At 40.9% G+C, this 20,813-nt stretch overlaps 1 protein-coding gene across 7 annotated transcripts in view; it reads left to right on the top strand.

Annotated features, from left to right (window-relative positions):
- Window positions 1-20,813, top strand: part of DCDC2C (doublecortin domain containing 2C) — a 203,194-nt gene that overhangs the window by 22,169 nt on the left and 160,212 nt on the right. The window contains exon 1 of one of the 7 annotated variants that reach the window (XM_060187038.1): window positions 9,639-9,818. The exons of the other annotated variants lie outside the window; for them this stretch is intronic. The gene's annotated coding sequence lies outside the window, so the exon portion shown is untranslated. Of the gene's footprint in view, window positions 1-9,638; window positions 9,819-20,813 lie in introns of those variants that run through there. 7 annotated transcript variants of the gene reach the window in all.

The raw sequence follows: 20,813 nt of genomic DNA, 5'->3' as shown, positions 1-20,813 counted from the left end.
TCTTTATTAAGTAATTTTTATTATAGTGCTAATAATAAATACACCTCACTGAGTCCTTCCTCTAGGATATTCACTCTGGTGGACAGAAAAATTGAAAGAAACATCTAACTTTCTCTCTCTCTTGAATTATTGCTTTAGTGAGGAAATATTAATTTATAGGATTATTATTTTCACAGGGGCAGAGTTTCACATCTCCCCCAGATAGGTCAGCACACCTCACCCTCCACCAAACTATCATTGAATGGATGCTTTTTATATTGTATCTCAAAGTCTTAAAAGATGCTGCAAGTTTGTTACAAATGTGTCCTTTTTAAAAATATATATACATATATATGTAAACAGTTATATATGTGTATATATTTATTTGAATAGAGACAGTGAAATCAAGAGGGAAGGGGTGATTGAGAGGGACACACACACACACACACACACACAACTGAAGCATTGCTTTACAACTTGTGAAACTTTCCCTCTGCAGATGGGGACTGGGAGTTTGAACTAAGTCCTTGTGCATTTTAAAATGTACATGCAACTGGGTGCGTCCCCACTGGCTCCTTGTTATAACTGTTTCCATATTGCAGGTATACCTGCTCTTTTTACATCTGCCCCAGCACCTCTTCCTGCCCAGTGTTGGTGGACTGGGTTCAGCTCTCTAATTCTGAGCTGGCACTTCCATCGTTTTCTGTAAGCTCTCGGTTAAAATTGGGGCTAGAAGCAGGACTGAAGTAATGATAGTGGTGAGGCAGATTTTCACACCCTGTTTATTATTATTTTTTAAATATTTTATTTATTTGTTTTAATGAGAAAAGGAGAGAGATACTGAGATACCAGGGCACTTCTCAGCTCTGGCTTATGGTGGTGCATAGAACTGAACCTAGGACCTCCGAGTCTCAGACATGAAAAGTCCTTTGCATACTTATTCACTGTCTCCTTAGCCCTGTTTATTTATTTGTTAATTGTTATTATCTTTATTTATCAGGTAGAGACAGTCAGAAATCAAGAGTGAAGGGGGAGGCAGAGGGGAAGAGAGACAGAGACACTGCTTCATCACTTGCAAAACTTCCCGCCTGCAGTTGGGGACTGGGGGCTCAAACCCTGGTCCTTGTGTATTGTAACATGTGTGCTCAACCAGGTGTGCCACCCCTTGGCTCCCTTATTTATTTTTAACCAGAGCACTGTTCAACTCTAGCTTACGGTGGTGCCAGGGAATGAACTTGGACCTCAGAGCCTCAGATATAAATGTCTTTTGCATAGTCACTCTGCTATTTCCCTGGCTTACTTTATTTTATTTTATTTTACATTACTTTATTTCATTGGCAGGAGAGTTATTACTATAGTTTGGTACCTGCATAATGAATTCACTACTCCTGGTGGATTTTTTTAAATAGAGACAGAGAAATTGAGAGGGAAGGGGGGAAAGAAAAAGAAATATGAAAGACTTCTCAGTACTGCTTTACCACTCATGAGTATCTCCCTCCCTGAAGGTGGGTACTGGAGGCTTGAACTTGCCCCTTGACATGGTAACATTTAAAAAAATATTTATTTCCCCTTTTGTTGCCCTTACTGTCTTTTCTTTTTTCTTTTTCTTTTTTTGACTCTGATTTTTTTTATTGGGGAATTAATGTTTTACATTCAACAGTAAGCACAATAGTTTGTACATGCATAACATTCCCCAGTTTCCCATATAACAATACAACCCCCACTAGGTCCTCTGAATCCTTCTTGGACCTGTATTCTCCCCACCCACCCACCCCACAGTCTTTAACTTTGGTGCAATATGCCAATTCCATTTCAGGTTCTACTTGTGTTTTTTTTTTTTTTCTGATCTTGTTTTTCAACTTCTGCCTGAGACTGAGATCATCCCGTACTCATCATTCTGTTTCTGACTTATTTCACTCAACATGATTTTTTCAAGGTCCATCCAAGATTGGCTGAAAATGGTGAAGTCACCATTTTTTACAGCTGAGTAGTATTCCATTGTGTATATATATACCACAACTTGCTCAGCCACTCATCTGTTGTTGGACACCTGGGTTGTTTCCAGGTTTTGGCTATTACAAATTGTGCTGCCAAGAACATATGTGTACACAGATCTTTTTGGATGGATATGTCAGGTTCCTTAGGATATATCCCCAGGAGAGGAATTGCAGGGTCATAGGGTAGGTCCATTTCTAGCTTTCTGAGAGTTTTCCAGACTGCTCTGCACAGAGGTTGGACCAATTGACATTCCCACCAGCAGTGTAAGAGGGTTCCTTTGACCCCACACCCTCTCCAGCATTTGCTGCTGTTACCTTTTCTGATGTCTGACATTCTCACAGGAGTGAAGTGGTATCTCATTGTTGTCTTTATTTGCATTTCTCTGACAATCAGAGACTTGGAGAGTTTTTTCATGTATTTCTCGGTCTTTTGGATCTCTTCTGTGGTGAATATTCTGTCCATGTCCTCCCCCCATTTTTGGATGAGGTTATTTGTTGTCTTGTTATTGAGTTTGGCAAGCTCTTTATATATGTTGGTTATTAAACTCTTGTCTGATGTATGGCATATAAAGATCTTCTCCCATTCTGTGAGGGGTCTCTTGGTTTGGGTAGTGGTTTCTTTTGCTGTGCAGAAGCTTTTTAATTTGATGTAGTCCCATAGGTTTATGCTTGTCTTAGTCTTCTTTGTAATTGGATTCGTTTCATTGAAGATGTCTTTGAAATTTATGCGGAAAAGAGTTCTGCCAATATTTTCTTCTAAGTATCTGATAGCTTGTGGTCTAACATCCAAGTCCTTGATCCACTTGGAATTTACTTTTGTATTTGGTGAAATACAGTGGTTCAGTTTCATTCTTCTGCATATTTCAACCCATTGTTTCCAACACCATTTGTTGAAGAGACTCTGCTTTCCCCATTTAATAGTCTGGGCACCTTTGTCAAAGATTAGATGTCCATAGGTGTGGGGGCTTACTTCTGGGCTCTCAGTTCTATTCCACTGGTCGATGTGTCTATTAATGTTCCAGTACCAAGCAGTTTTGATGACAATGGCCCTATAATATAATTTGAGATCTGGGAGTATGATGCCTCCAGTTCTGTTCTTTTTTATCAAGATTGTTTGGCAATTCTAGGTCTTTTCTGGTTCCAGATAAACATTTGTAGCATTTGTTCTAGTCTCCTAAAAATGTGCTTGGGATCTTGATGGGGATGACATGGTAACATTTATGCTCTATCAGGAACACTACTGCCTAGCCCTACCTCTTGATTTTTGCACAACTTTTCTCCCCACTTCCCTTTCCTTATTTCTTGCTTCCTTCCTTTATTTCTCTCCACTTCTTATTTTATTTAATTAATTTTTTTTTAGCAGTTCTCAGCTTTAGATTATTGGGGGTATTAGGGATTGAACATGAGACCATGAAGGTTCAGGCATGAAAGTTGTTTTACATAAATATTATGCTTTCATCCCATTCTACCCTTTGATTTAAAGAATTATTAGTGATTGAATAGTGAGTTACAAAATTATAAGATAATAGGGATATAATTCCACACTGTTCTTACCACCAGAATTCTGTGTCCCTGTACCCTTCCAGCAAAAACTGTAATAGTTCTTCTAAGGTCACAGATATAGGTTGACTATCTATCTATCTATCTATCTATCTATCTATCATCGATCTATTATCTATCTATCTATCATCTTTAATCTATCTCTATAGATTTTTTTTGCCCATTTTAATTTGCTTCTGTGTTCCTGTCTTCAACTCCTTTCTAAGTCACATTTATACCTATTACTACTTCCAAATGTCCTTCCTCTTTCTTTTTCTCTCTCAAATTAATAACAGGCTCTGACTTCCTCTGGTATTTTCCAGATTTACTTCCTTTTCAGTGATGGTATAAGAACAAAGATTCTTATACCTGGTGACAAATATTTTGAGTCTGGTGGAACTGGGGCTCAGAGCCCTCTGATCATCTTCCTCTATTTTTCTTCTACTTCTTCTTCATCCTCTTCTTGTTTACTATCAATTTGCAAGAGAATGATTTACTGTTTATTTTATACTTTTATTTTTTATTTTTTAAATTTTTTATTTATAAAAAGGAAACATTCAAATATTATTGCATCTGCCGATCGCAACCTAATCAACGCAATGATTGCCACCTCAACATGCTTCAGCTCAGACTGTGTCCAGAGACTTCAGGTGGGGAATGACAACCCTTCAGCTTCATTACTCGGGTGAGACCTTTCCTTTCATAGTATTCTCTAATTCCGTCCCAGGTGGTTCACTTCCAAACAAAGTCCCAAAACCTAGATATAGACCAGGTTCTGTGAGAGAGAGCACATGTTCTCACTAACATGTTCCATAAACTAGTGCAAAATATATACCTGAAAGCAGAAGTACACTAGAGTTTGCAGTGAGCACCCCCCCCAACACTTCCTCTCCACTATTCCTACCTTTGGGTCCATGATTGCTCAACAATTTGTTTGGCTTTGTATGTTAACTCTCTTTTCAGCCACCAGTTTCCAGATGCCATCAGGATGCCGGCCAGGCTTCCCTGGACTGAAGAACCTACCAATGTGTCCTGGAGCTCTGCTTCCCCAGAGACCCACCCTACTAGGGAAAGAGAGAGGCAGACTGGGAGTATGGACCGACCAGTCAACATCCATGTTCAGCGGGGAAGCAATTCCAGAAGCCAGACCTTCCACCTTCTGCAACCCACAAGGACGCTGGGTCCATGCTCCCATAGGGATAGAGAATGGGAAAGCTATCAGGGGAGGGGGTGGGATATGGAGATTGGGTGGTAGGAATTGTGTGGAGTTGTACTCCTCCAACCCTATGGTTTTGTTAATTTATCCTTTCTTAAATAAAAAATAAATAAAAAAAGGAAACATTGACTAAACCATAGGATAAGAAGGGTACAACTCCACACAGTTCCCACCACCAGAACTCTTTATCCCATCTCCTCCCCTGATAGCTTTCCTATTCTTTAACCCTCTGGGAGTATGGACCCAAGGTCATTGTGGGATGCAGAAGGTAGAAGTTCTGGCTTCTGTAATTGCTTTCCCACTGAACATGGGCATTGACAGGTAGATCTACACTCCCAGCCTGTCTCTCTCTTTCCCTAGTGGTGAAGGGGTCTGGGGAAGCAGAGCTCCAGGACGCATTGGTTGGGTTGTCTCTCCAGGGAAGTCTGGTTGGCATCATGCTAGCATCTGGACCCTGGTGGCTGAAAAGAGAGTTAACATACAAAGCCAAACAAATTGTTGAACAATATGGACCTAAAGGCTGGAATAGTACAGATGAAGTGTTGGGGCGGGATCCTCCATTTTGTAGATAGCTAGTAGTCATATTTTAAAGGGCCAGTGGCTATACTAGCTTTTTTTTTTTTCCCCTGAGCCTGAAATCTGAATTGCATGGGGGGGGGGGCACAGTCTTCCTCTATTATTTTACCTCTCTGGGAGTATGGACCAAAATTCTTTTTGGTGTGCAAAAGGAAGGAGTTCTGGATTCTGTAATTGCTTTTTCACTGGACATGGACATTGGCAGATCAATTCATACTCCCAGCCTGTTTCTATCTTTACCTACTTGGGGATGATTCAGGAGAGGCGAGTTTCTGGGACAGGTTAGTAAGGTAATCTGCCCAGGGATCACCCCTTGATTTTTTTTTAAATTTATTTTTTATTAAAGAAAGGATAAATTAATGAAACCATAGGGTAGAAGGGGTACAACTCCACATAATTCCCACCACCCAATCTCCATATCCCCTCCCCTCCCCTGATAGCTTTCCCATTCTCTATCCCTATGGGAGCATGGACCCAGGGTCATTGTGGGTTGCAGAAGGTGGAAGGTCTGGCTTCTGGAATTGCTTCCCCGCTGAACATGGATGTTGACTGGTCTATCCATACTCCCAGTCTGCCTCTTTCTTTACCTAGTAGGGTGGGTCTCTGGGGAAGTGGAGTTCCAGGACACATTGGTGGGATCTTCAGTCCAGGGAAGCCTGGCCGGCATCCTGATGGCATCTGAAACCTGGTGGCTGAAAAGAGAGTTAACATACAAAGCCAAACAAATTGTTGAGCAATCATGGACCCAAAGGTTGGAATAGTAGAGAGGAAGTGTTGGGGGGGGTACTCACTGCAAACTCTAGTATACTTCTGCTTTTGGGTATATATTTTGCACTAGTTTATGGATACGTGTGAACATATGCTCTCTCTCACAGAACCTGGTCTATATCTAGGTTTTGGGACTTTGTTAGAAAGTGATCCACTTGGGATGGAATTAGACAATACTATGAAAGGAAAGGTCTCACCTGAGTAATGAAGCTGAAGGGTTGTCATTCCTCACCTGAAGTATCTGGACACAGTCTGAGCTGAAGCATGTTGAGGTGGCAATCGTTGCGTTGATTAGGTTGTGATGGGCTGATGCAATATTATTTGATATGGATTGGGAGAGGCATGCGGGAAAGTGAGCCCTATCCTAAGGTTCCAGGACTGGGAGAAATATAGGCTCTGTAGTGGAGATGTGAGGTTCCTGCTGTCTTAGGGTTCAAAAAGACAATGGATAGTTAATGTTATCATCACATTATTTGGTAATTGGGTTAACTTTGAAAAGTCCTTTTGTTAGGGTTTGCTGTACAGTACCCAGTATCTTGTAAATAGCTGTGGCACTGGTTGCCTCTGATTTACTTGGTCTAGGTTTTTGAGAGAGTCTGCATATCAAATACACATCCTATATATTAAGAAAACTCAGTCTGTGTTTTAAAAACTTTGAGACATATAATTAATTTTCCCCTCATATTAATTAACCAGTGATTTATATGACTACACTTTACTAGGAGTATACATAAACACCATTCCCACCACCAAAAGACTGTGTCTCATCCCACCCACCTACCCCCACCCCCCACCGGCCCAGGAAGCTACCCCTCACCACAGGGTTTTTACTTTGGTGCCCTACTTTCAATTTAGTCAGATCCTGCTTTTAGTTTCCCTTTCACATCTTCTTTCTCAACTTCTGTTGATGAGTGGGATCACCCCATACTCATCTTTATCTTTCTGACTTAGCTCACTTAACATAATTCCTTCTAGCTCTGTCCAAGATAGGTCAGAGAAGGTGGGTTCATTGTTCTTGATAGCTGTATAGTATTCCATTGTGTATATATACCACAGCTTTCTCAGCCACTCATCTGTTGTTGGGCACCTGGGTTGCTTCCAGGTTTTAGCTATTATGAATTGTGCTGCTATGAACATGGGAGTACACACCTCTTTTTGGTTGGGTGTTATGGAGTCCTTGGAGAGGAATTACTGGATCATATGGAAGGTCCATGTCTAGCCTTGTGAGAGTTTTCCAGACTGCTCTCCACAGAGGCTGGATCAATTTACATTCCCACCAGCAATGCAAAAGGGTTCCTCTGTCCCCACAGCCTCTCCAGCATTTGTTGTTGCTGTCCTTTTTGATGTATGCCATTCTTACAGGAGTGAGGTGGTATCTCAATGTTGTCTTAATTTGCATTTCTCTGACAATCAGTGACTTAGAGCAGTTTTTCATATGTTTGTTAGCCTCTTGGATCTCCTCTGAGGTGACTGTTTTGTTCATATCCTCTGCCCATTTTTGGATGGGGTCATTTGCTTTTTTGGTGCTAAGTTTTCTGAGCTCTTTATATATTTTGGTGATTAGTTTCTTGTCTGATGTATGGCATGTGAAGATCTTCTCCCATTCTGTGAGGGGTCTCTTTGTTTGTTTACTAGTTTCTTTGGATGTGCAGAAGCTTTTCAATTTGATGTAGTACACCCCTTGATTTTTAAAACATATGGTTACAGAGTATTGAATAAGACATTACCCAATATCTTTAATTTTGGCTAACATTTCTTTTTTTTTAAATTTTTAAAATTTATTTAAAAATGGAGACATTAACAAAACCATAGGATAAGAGGGGTACAACTCCCCACAATTCCCACCACCAGATCTCCATATCCTACCCCCTCCCCTGATAGCTTTCCTATTCTTTAACCCTCTGGGAGTATGGACCCAAGGTCATTGTAGGATGCAGAAGGTGGAAGTTCTGGCTCATGTAGTTGATTCCCCACTGAATATGGGCATTTACAGGTCGATCCATACTCCCAGCCTGCCTCTCTCTTTCCGTAGTAGGGTGGGGTCTGGGGAAGCAGAGCTTCAGGACACACTGGTGGGGTTGTCTGTCCAGGGAAGTCTGGTTGGCATCATGCTAACATCTGGAACCTAGTGGCTGAAAAGAGAGTTAACATACAAGCCCAAACAAATTGTTGAACATTCATGGGCCTAAATGCTGGAATAGTACAGATGAAATGTTGCTGGGGGTCCTCCATTTTATAGATAGCTAGTAGGTATATTTTAGTTATATTTCAAAGGGCCTATAGCTATACTAGTTTTTTTTTCTCTCTGAGCATGAAATATGATATCCAGGTAGATCCAAGTTATTGTCTGGGGAGGTGATGTCATGGCTGAAAAAGGGACAGAAAGCTGGATCAGGAAAGAGTGTGGCTTCCTAATATGAGGAATGGGTATAAATATTATTGACTGTAAACCCCATCAATCTGATTGGCTGACATTTCTTACATTCTAAAGTGTCAGATGTAAAAATATAAATCTTCATAAACTGCCAAACCAGTCCACTCACCTTTATCTTGTATATCTCATGCAAGACAGATTGTAAATTAGAAAATTATTGAAAGAAAGGTGTTTTTAAGAACAGAAAATGCTGGGCTTATTAACTCTTGTAATGTCTTTCCCTGTTTGTGTTGTTATTTCTTTAAATATTTGGTAGAACTTTCTAGTGATGCCATCTAAGTCTTGACCTATCTCTGAGGTAGGTTTTTTGGATAATTTCATCTAATTTGGTATCAGTTTTTTCTTAAATGTTTGATTTTTTTATGCCCTTCCCTCTCAGGACTCAGGTCTTAAAAATATTTTTATTTATTTATTATTGGACAGAGACAGATAAATTGAGAGGGAGGGGGAGATAGATAGGGAGAAAGACAGAGAGAGACCAACAGCCCTATTTCATCACTCATGAAGATTTTCCCTTGCAGGTGAGGAACTGGGGTTTGAACCAGGGTCCTTGTGCACTGTGATGTGAGTGCTTAACCAGATGTGCCACACCCCTGGGCTCAGGCCTTTATGGATACATTGTGGAGCTGTGTCAACTGGAAGAGATTAATGTCCTTTCTCTCTGCCCTGTGATGCATTTTCATTTTCATCAGGGACATTTTGGAAACAATGTGTTGGTCCTTAGAGTATCCAGTGGTGGAGATGTTGATTTCAGGGCCAGGTCAAGGGTAGGACACTTTTGGATGGTGAACCTTGGCACACACCAGATTATGCATGCCTGCTGGTACTCAAGTGGGGGACCTCTCAGCAGACGAAAGTCATACTGGCCTCTCGTGCTAACTCTAGTGGCTAACAACAGGAAAAGACCAGGAGACAACTTGGTTGCAAATGATCCATTTATTGTACAGAAGGCTGGGCTTAAATAGCAGAAAGGAACAAAGGACATTTTTCATATGTGGTGATAATAGTGGGCTTTTGAAGGTCAGAACCCCCATGGTGAAGGTTCTAAGGAATGAGGAGAATTGATAGTGGTAAGGGAGAGTTCCGGAATGATTATTGGCAATTAGGCAAGAGAGTCAATTAGCTGAAGGTATTTAGTAGGACATGTTAATTATCCAGCAAGAGAGAAGCAGACATACAGGATCCTTGAAGGAAGAGAGATAAGATACAGAAGTTAGATCAAAGTGGAGGAGGGGTTTAAGGAAATAGGAAGGAGAGCCTTTTGGTCTAGGCAGAATGGTGATATATGGAGTATGTGTGATCACAGCAGGTGAGCTTTTGAGCAGGCAAACCATTTGGTTTATAACAAGAAAATGAGTTAAGTGTTAGGGGGGGTGTAGGTTCTTGTAATGCTTGTGAGACTGATAAGGGGAAACTGAGTCAGGAAAGCTTTTCTCCTCCATGCTTGATCCCTGAAAGGGAGAGGCTATCTTTTCAGACCTCCATCTTTATGACGGGAGTTTCCCCATGTTCTACCATGCTTTCACAATTATCCCCACACTTGCCTTGTGGGCTGCTTCCTTGCTTCTTTTCTATTCTTTCTGCTGACTTTAATCTGTAGACCTGGCATTCATTTATTGGACTATTTACAAGGGCTACTGTCAATGACTCTTGTCCCCTCCATAAATGACATTTATGTTATTTTTTAACTATATAATGACCACCCTGACAGGAAGAATCAACTGACTTTGGCAGAGTATGTAACTGATCAGATGTGAGTCATATGTTTCCTGAATTCATTTTGGTTCTATTATGCTTCCTTTTCCCCCAAACTCCCCACTCCCTTGAGTATCAATTTCTGTCTCTTCTACCTTTTTAGTTTCTTTATTCACAATGGCTATCAGACAGGACAGATAATGTAGGTGATTAACACCAGCCAGTAAGAGTGATTAACCTCATTTGTAACAATGTTATTTTTACTAGAGAGGTAATTGAAGGGTGACTCAGAATGTGGAGCTCTCTGCAAGAGTACTTGAAGCTTTTTAGAAAAAAATTCTCACAAAATTTTAATTTTACTTATCTTTATTTATTTATTGAATAGAAACAACTAGAAATCGAGAGGGGGAGGGGGTGATAGGCAGAGACACCTGCAGCACTACTTCACCACTTGCAAAGGTTTCTCCCTGCAGTTAGGGACTGGGGGATCCAACCTGGGTCCTTGGGCATTGTAACATGTGCACTCAACCAGGTGTGCCACCACGTGGCCCCTAAAGCTTTGTATGATGCTTGTTCTTCTTTTTGAGAAGGAGGCTTCAGATTGCTGAGAGAGTGATAATGGTATGAGGAGGAGACAAACTTGTGTTGAAGGTAATTCTAAATTATTTGGCAAACTTATCAAGTATCTTCCAATATAAAGAAGTAAATCATAACTAGGTAGGGTTTTATCTAAAAATGTGAAGAATTTGGGGGCCCAGTGATACTTACCTGCTTATGTGAACACCTTGGTATGAACCCCTTGGTACTACATGGAAACATTTTGCTAAGGGAAAGCTTCATGAGTAGTGGAGTGGTACTGTGGTGACTCTCTCTTTCTCTTCCTCTCTGTTTCTCACTCACTAACTGGCCTGTCTCTTTTCCACCCCTTGTGTCATTACTACAGAATGGTTACCCTTTGACATTCAAGAGAAAAAGTAAAGTCAGCCAAATAAGAGTTTGAGTTTTGTGGGAGGGTTGGCTCTGGATCTGAGAGGGGGCCTAAGGGCCAGTTTCCTCAGGGCTGTTGGTCCACTGACAGGTGTTGCTTAAAAAGAATCACGAATGATTCCCGGGAGTTAGCATAATGGTTATGCAAAAAGCCATTTTTATTCACTTCTTAAAAATTTTTTGTATTATCTTTATTGGATAGAGACAGCTAAAAATAGAGAGGGGAGGGGGAGACAGAGGGAGAGAGAGAGACACCTACAGACCTGCTTCACCATTTGCAAAGTTCCTGCCTACAGGTGGGGACTGGGGGCTTGAACCCAGAACCTTGAGCACTATAGCATGTGCACTAATCAGGTGCACCACCACTCGGCCCCTTTTATTCACTTCTAAGACCTTGCCTTCACTTCCTTTATAAGCCACACTTAAGACTGTTAAGTTGCTACTGACCAAGCCCTATCACAAACTGAGCTGACACAAGAAATTGATGGTTTAAGTATTTATTCATACAAGCACATAGAATAGCCAGTATTATAAACTCACACAGACATAGACACACAGAGGGTCTTAGCTGAGGGGTAGACACATGGGTGGGGGTTTGTGTCTCAGCTAAGAGGTCTACAAGCCGGAATGTCAAAGTAGCCCCAAAGCTTGTGGGACTTCGAGCTCTTTAACCTAGGGCTTTTTATAGCCCTCTGGGATGGGGGTAGTCACTTTTATCTAAGGAGGCAGAGGCTACTTTCCACATCCATACATGTTAAACTCTATCTTATGGCATCAATCTATATCTAAGCAAAACAAGTATTACAGAAGCAGAGTAGAGCAGGTTAATTTTAAACTTTCAGACTCAAACATGACCACATATTTTGCAATGCCACTTCAGTGCACTAGGCTAGTCCTTATCAGGGAGCAGCCAGCTGGTCTAGGCAGTTCCTGAGAGGCTAGCTTTTTTTTTTTTTTCCTGTCATTATTCTATGGCTATTAAGCTCTTTTAAACTGGGAATTTATGAAAAGGAAGAGTTAATGTAACTCACTCTCTCACATTCCCTCACAACACCTATTACAACTTTGGGGTGTCTTTCTTTTCTCCTCTCCCCACTCAGATAAGGGAAGCAGCACCTGACTTCTTCCGGTGTCCACTGGAGCATTTTTCAGCTCTAAATTATGACGATTCCTGGGATTGAAACTGAAATCCTGTATTCTCAGGCATGAAAGTTTTTTTGCATCATCAGGATTGTGCTACCTCCCATCCTCTGGTTCTGTATTTAATAAAAATGTGAGGGAGAAGGGGAAGAGGCAAAGCCAAGGAATTTTTCTATTATATTTTTAATTTGTTATTAATAGTTTGTTAACAAGATTATGAGATTATAGTGTATATTTCCACACCACACCCACCACTGAGCTTCTGTATCCTCACCTTACCACCTCCCAAAGATAACTACCATAGTTCTCACAAATCCTACAAATAGTGTGCTTGCTTCTGTTTTGTTTGGATTTTTTTTTTTTTTTGGCAAGCTCATGTCAGTCAGATGTCTAGATTCTACATATGAATGAAACCATCTGTTAGTTGTCTTTCATCTCTTTACTTATTTCATTAAGTATAATCACCTCCCAGCTCCAGTTCTATCCTTTTTGTCCTAAAGGACACGATATCATCTTTTCTGATAGCAGAGTAATATCCCATAGAATATATATCCCTTAACTCCTTTAGTCAGTCATCTGTTGACACGCATTTAAGCTGTTTCCACTCTTTGAAAGCCAAGAAATTTTATTCTTCAGTCAGTGTGTGTGTGTGTGTGTGTGTGTGTGTGTGTGTGTGTGTGTGTGTCTGTCTAAGGACCCTTACTGCCACAGTTTCTATCTGTTACCAAACTGCTTTTCTCTGAAAGGCAACTACTGCATGGTTTTGGTCACATATACATTATAAGTAATTGAAACGCATTAACTTGTGTAAAAAAAAATAGCCAAAGATAAGTTTGACTACTGTCTTTAAGACTTTGTGAAACTATGGTAGTTATCCTTGGGCAGGGGTAGAGAGGTGGGAGTGGGGCACAGAACTGTGGTGGTGGGTGCAGGGTGGGATTGTACCCCATGTACTCTTATGATCTTATAAACCATTATTGCATCACTAATAAAAATAAATCATAACTATTTTGATGATGTATCATGACTAGGACACTTAGTAACTGTATTCTTGGAAAAATTTTATAACCTCTCTGATTTTTATTTTGTTAATCTGGATATTTGGAATATTAGGTCTGAATGCAATTGTGAATGTAGTACCTGATATACAGGATGCATTTAGCAAACTAGGTGTGTTATTTAGGAAGGTACACCTGTGGTGAGTTTGAGATTCTTTCTGTCATTGGTTTATATTTGGTGTAATTACCAAGTTGTTGGTTTTTTAAAAAAATTCTATTTATAAAAAGGAAACATTGACTAAACCATAGGATAAGAGGGGTACAACTTCACACATTTCTCACCACCAGAACTCTGTATCCCATCCCCTCCCCTGATAGCTTTCCTATTCTTTAACCCTCTGGGAGTACGGACCCAAGGTCATTGTGGGATGCAGAAGGTGAAAAGTCTGACTTCTGTAATTGCTTCCCCGATGAACATGGGCATTGACAGGTCGATCCATACTCCCAGCCTGTCTCTCTTTTTTCCCATTGGGGAAGGCCTCTGGGGAAGTGGAGCTCCAGGACACGTTGGTGGGGTTTTCTGTCCAGAGAAGTCTGGTTGGCATCATGCTAGCATCTGGACCCTGGTGGTTGACAAGAGAGTTAACATACAAAGCCAAGCAAATTGTTGACTAATCATGGACCTAAAGGCTGGAATAGTGCAGATGAAGAGTTGGGGGGTAGTTGTTGGTTTAAGAGCTCCAAAGCCCACTGATAATTGTAGCCTCTCAGGGCAGGTGAGTGACATGAGTCTTTGAAGCTGTCATCATCATCAGAGGGTAACAGAAAAAACACTTTTTTTTTTTTACATTTCTTAGAAGATCATTATATGAAGTACAGGGGAAAAAAACTACCCAGAATCATGTATTCAGCTGCAAGTGTTGTTTAATTAGGCAGGTGATATCAGGGTTAATGGATCATTATCACATAAAAAGAGCAATTAGCTCATTGTTTCATTATTTTATGCAATCAAGCAGAAAATGGTTTGTCAGGGTAGCTGTCCTTAATAGAATTTGCAGAGGATAATTTCAGTTTTGTTTTCAAACTAAGTCTTTAAATTCATACTAGTCATTGATATTCATTACATTGTTTACTCATTATCAGTTTGCAGGTGTACATAGTCTTATATCTTGTATGACAATAGGTAAGCAATGAGTATAGATGTTTATTGCAACAGCTTTCAATTGCACCTCTTTTCCTGGGATCCTTTCTGGAGTGTCATCTGTTTTTCACTATACATACATATACATACATTCATATCCATGAATGGTATGAGTAGTTAAATTCTTGGCATGGGTGAGACCTTGTTCAGGCACTGAGCATATTTTGTGACATGACAATAAAGGTCCATACTCTCAAGAGTCTTACATACTGCAGGAAGCAAATCCACGAACATGAAAATAATGGGCAGTGCTGAGTGCTGTGATGAAAATAGATCTTGGTGTGGGTAGGGTAGATAGCATAATGGTTATATAAAGAGACTTTCATGCCTAAGGTGCTCAAGTCCCAGATTCAATCCCCTGCACCACCATAAGCCAGATCTGAGAAGTGCTCTGGTAAAAACCAAAAAACCAATAAATAAATAAATAAATAAAGGAAAAAATAAAATAAATCTTGGTGTGTGACTGGCCAGGGTCCTTTTTGAGAAACTGGCTCTGATTTGACTTCTTAATGGAGAGGGATGGTGTGCAGAGACTAGCACAATCCAGTTTTGAGTCTTGTGTGGGACAAGTTGAGATTAGGAAGTAAGAGGAAGAAAACATGCCTTCCATGTGTGGACAGGTAAAACCAGAAAGGCAATAGATACCAACTATCATTGGCAGCATGAAGACTGTGATTTTAGTAAGTTTTGGTCTTTCCTCTACTAGGAGCTCTATGTCAGAACAGAGAAAAGCAATGCTTGGATTGACAGAAGAGGGGCAGCTGGAGACAGGCTCGGTGTGGGGTTGGGGCACAGAGGAATGGCTTCTGGGGGACACTGAAGATGGCAAGAAAGGACTGCTTTCTAGATCTAGTTTGGAGGCAGAGCTGAGAGAAGTGATTTAATTGTTGACATAGTGGAAAAGAAGACTCAGTTAAGTCTTACCTCTTTTTGTCTCTGTGTGCATATTTATGAGTTGGGAGATAGGTATTATGATTTTATGACTTTCACAAAATGTTATTACATATAAATTATGCAAGGTATGTTATCCCTCTTCTTAAAATTAAGGACTGGAATTTGAACCCTGGTCTATGCCATCTCCCATGCTTGTGGTTTTCCCATTTACCAGGCTGCCTTCAAGGCCAGCATTGCATTTTTCATGCTTCTCAATCAACTCTTCCTTCAGATTACAGACATGTCAAGTGTTTGTTATCTCTGTTACTGGCAACTTGCTCTTATCATTCATGGAGAACCCTGGAGCATATTAAGTTTTATTCTTGGCAATGAAACTCAGGTTGTCCCAATCAGTAGAGTTCTATCAAGATTAGAGGGTTAGCTTTTCTTTTTTCAATTTTAAGATATATATTTTCAAAAATTTTATTTATAAAATGGAAACATTGACAAGACCATAAGATAAGAAAGGTATAATTCCACACAATTCCTACCACCAGAACTCCATATACCATCCTATCCTCTCCTCTGCTCCTCTGATAGCTTTCCTATTCTATATCCCTCTGGGAGTATGGACCCAGGGTCATTATGGGGTGCAGAAAGTGGAAGGCCTGGCTTCTGTAATTGCTTCCCCGGTGAACATAGGCATTGACAGGTCAACCCATACTCCCAGCCTGTCTCTCTCTTTCCCTAGTGGGACAGAGTTCTGGGGAAGTGGGGCTCCAGGACACAATGGTGGAATCATCTGTTCAGGGAAGTCCAGTTGGTATCATGCTAGCATCTGGAACCTGGTACCTGGAAAAAGAGTTAGCATACAAAGCCAAACAAATTGGTGACTAATCATGAGTCTAAAGGCTGGAATATTGCAGATGAAGATTTGGGGTCGCCATTTTGGAAATAACTATTAGGTTTATGTTAGGTATATTTCAATGGGCCCATGACTATACTAGATTTTGCCTGAGTCTGACCGCTGATATGCAAGTGGACCCAAGTTATTATCTGGGGAGATAATGTAATGACTGGAAATAGGTCTAGAAAGCTGGATCAGGGAAGAGAGTAGCTCCCAAGTATGGGAAAAGTGTATAAATATTGTTGACTGTAAACCCCATAGATTTGATCTGGGGCCCATATTCAGCTTAGGATTCTATGAGACCTCTGCATCCCTATAGGTCTGAACTCATATTCTGTGGTCACGAGTAGGAACATTCCAAGTTGCACCAATTTCAGGACCTATCTTCCTCAGATGGTAGATAGAGTATGTTATCCAACTTCCCTTCAGAGGACAGAACATTCTCTACCATTGTTGATTCACATTGAGGGCAAGGTCCTATGGGGGCCCCCAAAGGGATCCATTGTGTTGTTCTTGATGGAGATGATCAGTGATAATGGAGAGAGGGATCTATTCGAGGTTTAGGCTTATCAGGTCTTTGTGGGAATCCCAGGACTCCCCAACTAAGACCCCAGATGATGGGGTGACCTGACAGTGACTAAAGAGTCATCATTAAAGTATGTGAGTCTCTTGCACTTATTCAGCTTTTGTAGTCCTTACTTTGATAAGGTTAGCTTTGGAATGACTGCTGGAAGTTGGTGAGGAGGCTATCTAGGGCAAAGTAGAAACTATTTCATTAGGAACTTTATAATGTCTTTTTAGGTCTTTCTACTTGCTTGTTTCATTTATTGACTCACTGCAGACTACTGTGCACTTTTGTTTTCAGGTATATATTTTGCCTTAATTTATGGATACATGTGTACATATGTCCTATGTTATGGGACCTGGTCTATATCTAGGTTTTGGGACTTTGTTAGGAAATGAACCACCCAAAATGGACTTAGAAAATCCTATGAACAAGGAAAGGTCATGCCTGAGTAATGGGGCTGAAGAGTTGACATTCCACGTCTGACGTCTCTGGACAGTATGAAGTGAAGCATGCCAAGGTGAAATGTTTTGCATTGATTAGGTTGGGATCAGCAGATGCAGTATAATTTGGTATGAATTGAGAGAAGCATGCAGGAAAGTGAGCCCTACTCTAGAGGTTCCAGGACAGGGGAAAATATGGGCTTTATAGAAGAAGCAGGAAGTTTCTGCTGTCTTAGGGTTTAAGAGGGAAATAGATTTGATTGCTATAATCAAGTTATTTGGCAATTGGGTTAACTTTGAAGTACCCATTGTTAGGATTTGCTGTATCATACATGACGTCACCATAATTTATGTCATTTGACAGTATTTGTATATAGCCGTGTCTTATAAAGTATTGCCACCAGTTGCTTCTTTTCTCCTTGCTCTAAGCTTTAGGAGAGACATTTCATAGAACAAGTCTTTATTAGAAATGTATTAACAATTTGAGACCACTGTTAAAATTCAGCCTGGTTACACGTTTGAAATCTTAAGTGCTTAGACTGAAGGAACATATACTCAGCTTATGGTCTGTGCATTAAAAGGTTTGAGACATTCAATTAGTTTTTGCCCCTCTCATATTAACTACTACAAGTTAATAGGTGTGTACATCAACACCCTTCCCACCACCAAAGGACTGAGTCTCCCCCCACCAGTGAAGCTGAACATATACTTTCTCACCCTCCACCCAGAGATTTTTTACTTTGGTGCCCTACTCCAAACTCAGTCAGATCCTGCTTTGAGTTTCCCTTTCTGTTCTTCTTTTTAAAATTCTGTTTATGAATGGGATAATTTCATACTCATCTTTGTCTTTCTGACTTAGCTCACTTAACATAATTCATTCTAGCTCCATCCAAGATGGGTCAGAGAAGGTGGGTTCATTGTTCTTCATAGCTGTGTAGTATTCCATTGTGTATATATACCACAGCTTTCTCAGCCATTCATCTCTTGTTGGGCACTTGGGTTGCTTCCAGGTTTTCACTATTACAGATTGTGCTGCTATGAACATAGGTGTACACATATCTTTTTGGTTGGGCATTATGGAGTCCTTGGGGTATATCCCTAGGAGAGGAATTACTGAGTCATATAGAAGGTCCATCTCTAGCTTCGTGAGGGTTCTCCAGACTTCTCTTCACAGAGGTTGGACCAATTTACATTCCCATCAGCAGTACAGAAGGGTTCTTTTGTCCCCACAACCTTTCCAGCATTTGTTGTCTGTCATTTTTTATGTATGCCATTCTTACAGGGGTAAGGAGGTATCTCAAAGTTGTCTTTATTTACATTTCTGACAGTCAGTGACCTGGAGCGAATTTTCATGTGTTTGTTAGCCTTTTGAGGGTTAGTTTTCCTTCTTGTGCCTGAGTTAGGGGGTATTGGTAGAGATTTAAGAGTGGAGAAAGATTAGAGTTGAGCTGACTGGGGCTGAGGCCCAGTAGTGGGCCCTGGGTAGAAATCCTCTCTCATTGGGTCCTACCAACTGAGTCTGTTGGTTTAGGAGTCCATCAGCTCTGAACACCAGTGTCTAACACCTGCAGGTTGGTGGTGCACTCAGCTAATTTGAGGGGTCCTTGGGTTATACTGAGAAAAGTTTCCCACAGAGCCCCAGGTTTTGGCAAGGAATGTATGCTTTTGAGAAAAAAGCATAATGTGGGTTTGATCTCTTTAAATGAGAAAATACCTGACTTTAAGCTCCACAGAAGGGTTGAAAATGTTAACTAAAGTTAAGGAAAGGAAAAAGGTAACGAATTAGCACATTGAGAGTATAAACATTAGTTATAGGAGGGTAGGCAAATTAACTCCTTTGGATAGTATGTGGCTTTGCTATGCATGACCCAAGTTTGAACCTGGCCACCCACTGCATTGCTTTATTAGATATTTACATATTTATTTTTGTAGAGCACTGCTCAGCTCTGGTTTAAGGTGGTGTTCGGGATTGAACCTGGAATCTTTGGTGCCTCAGGCATGAAAGTCTTTTTGCATAATCACTATGCCTCCTCCTTCCTTCATTGAAAGAAGCTTCAGTCTCTCTCTCAAAAAAGAAACAGACAAAAAAAAACCAACTAGTTAAAGTGATAGTACCTCTTCAAGAAAGGAAGGATGTGCTATGGAAGTAAGTCTTCCTTGAACAAAGGAGCTTTTGGATATATATACATTCTTAGTTCAACTCTCATGATCTGTGACTGACCAATTCATGTTTGTGCAAGCTGGTTTGGTCCTTATGATTTACACAGGTTAAAACAAATGGGCACTGTGTGGGTTTGCAGGCAGGCAGTATTCCATCAGACAGCTTATCTCTTCATGCTCACTTCTAGCGTTTGCCATTCATTCTCACTCATGGGTCATGGCTCATGGTCTGCACATCTTGGATGTTATGAGTTAAATGCACAGACCTAAAACGGGGGCCATTGGGCCTGAGAGGATTGGAGGAAGAAGAGAGGTAATTTACTGTTTGTTTACAGTTCTTCAGGCTAGTGAGGAATTCATCTGCTCCTTCTTGCTCTGGAGCAAAGCAAAAACAGCTTTGTAACAATGTGATTCCTTCTCTCTCTGCTCCCTCTTCTAAAGCCTCAGTAAAGTCTGGTGCTGGGACTACAGTGCCCACAGACCCAGGCTGCAGGTAGAGCTCATATGCCAGAGCCAGGCAGTGACTGAGACTCATATATAGCAGATTAGGATTCCACGTTGTTAGCAAAGACTTTTGATATCAAGCAAATCCTTTAAGCTTAATGTGGGGGCTGGGTCAGAGGGGGGAAGGAGTGGCAGGCAGTCTGGAGGTGGGTGGGAGGAGCACTAGGCTGTAGTACTAGCCCTGGGAAAGTAGCCCCAGGAGATGGGGTCCAGGTTAGTCTGATCTCTGGGGGACTTGGTGTGAGGTGTGACAGCTCTAAGCCTTTTTAATGCTGCTCAGAATCCCTTATGGGGATTGAGAGGGGGGCCCTGAGTGATACTGAAAAGGCATTAATCCTGGGGATTATATATCATCTTAAAGGGCCAGAAGAGTAGGTGGGTATAGCAGGAAAGAAATGTTTATGGAGGAACCCAAATCACAGTGCCTGCAGTAAAGACCCAGGGCCAGTGTGGTGATTAACTAGAGGGCCAGGAGGCTTTCTTCCTACCTTTGGGCTCCTGTTTACTAAACAATGTGTCCTGCTTTATATCTTACTGCCTTTCAGTCACCAAGTTGCAAACAGTACTATGATGCCATCCTGACTTCTGTGGGCAGATAACCTCACCAATGTGTCCTGAAATCTCACCTCTCCAGAGCCCTATCCCACTAGGGAAAGATAGAAACAGGCTGGGGGTATACATCAACTTGTTAACATTTATGTCCAGCAGAGAGGCAATTACAGAAGTCAGACCTTCCACCTTCTGCTCCCCATAAAGAATTTTGTTTCATACTCCTATAAGGATAAAGAATAGGGAAGGGAAATTTCCAATGGAAGGGATGGGATATAGAAC

Source organism: Erinaceus europaeus, chromosome 3, assembly GCF_950295315.1.
Source record: "Erinaceus europaeus chromosome 3, mEriEur2.1, whole genome shotgun sequence".
In the NCBI taxonomy this organism is placed as follows: domain Eukaryota; kingdom Metazoa; phylum Chordata; class Mammalia; order Eulipotyphla; family Erinaceidae; genus Erinaceus; species Erinaceus europaeus.
The sequence above is the reverse complement of the archived record's forward strand: the minus strand, read 5'-3'. Positions and strand labels throughout refer to the sequence as shown.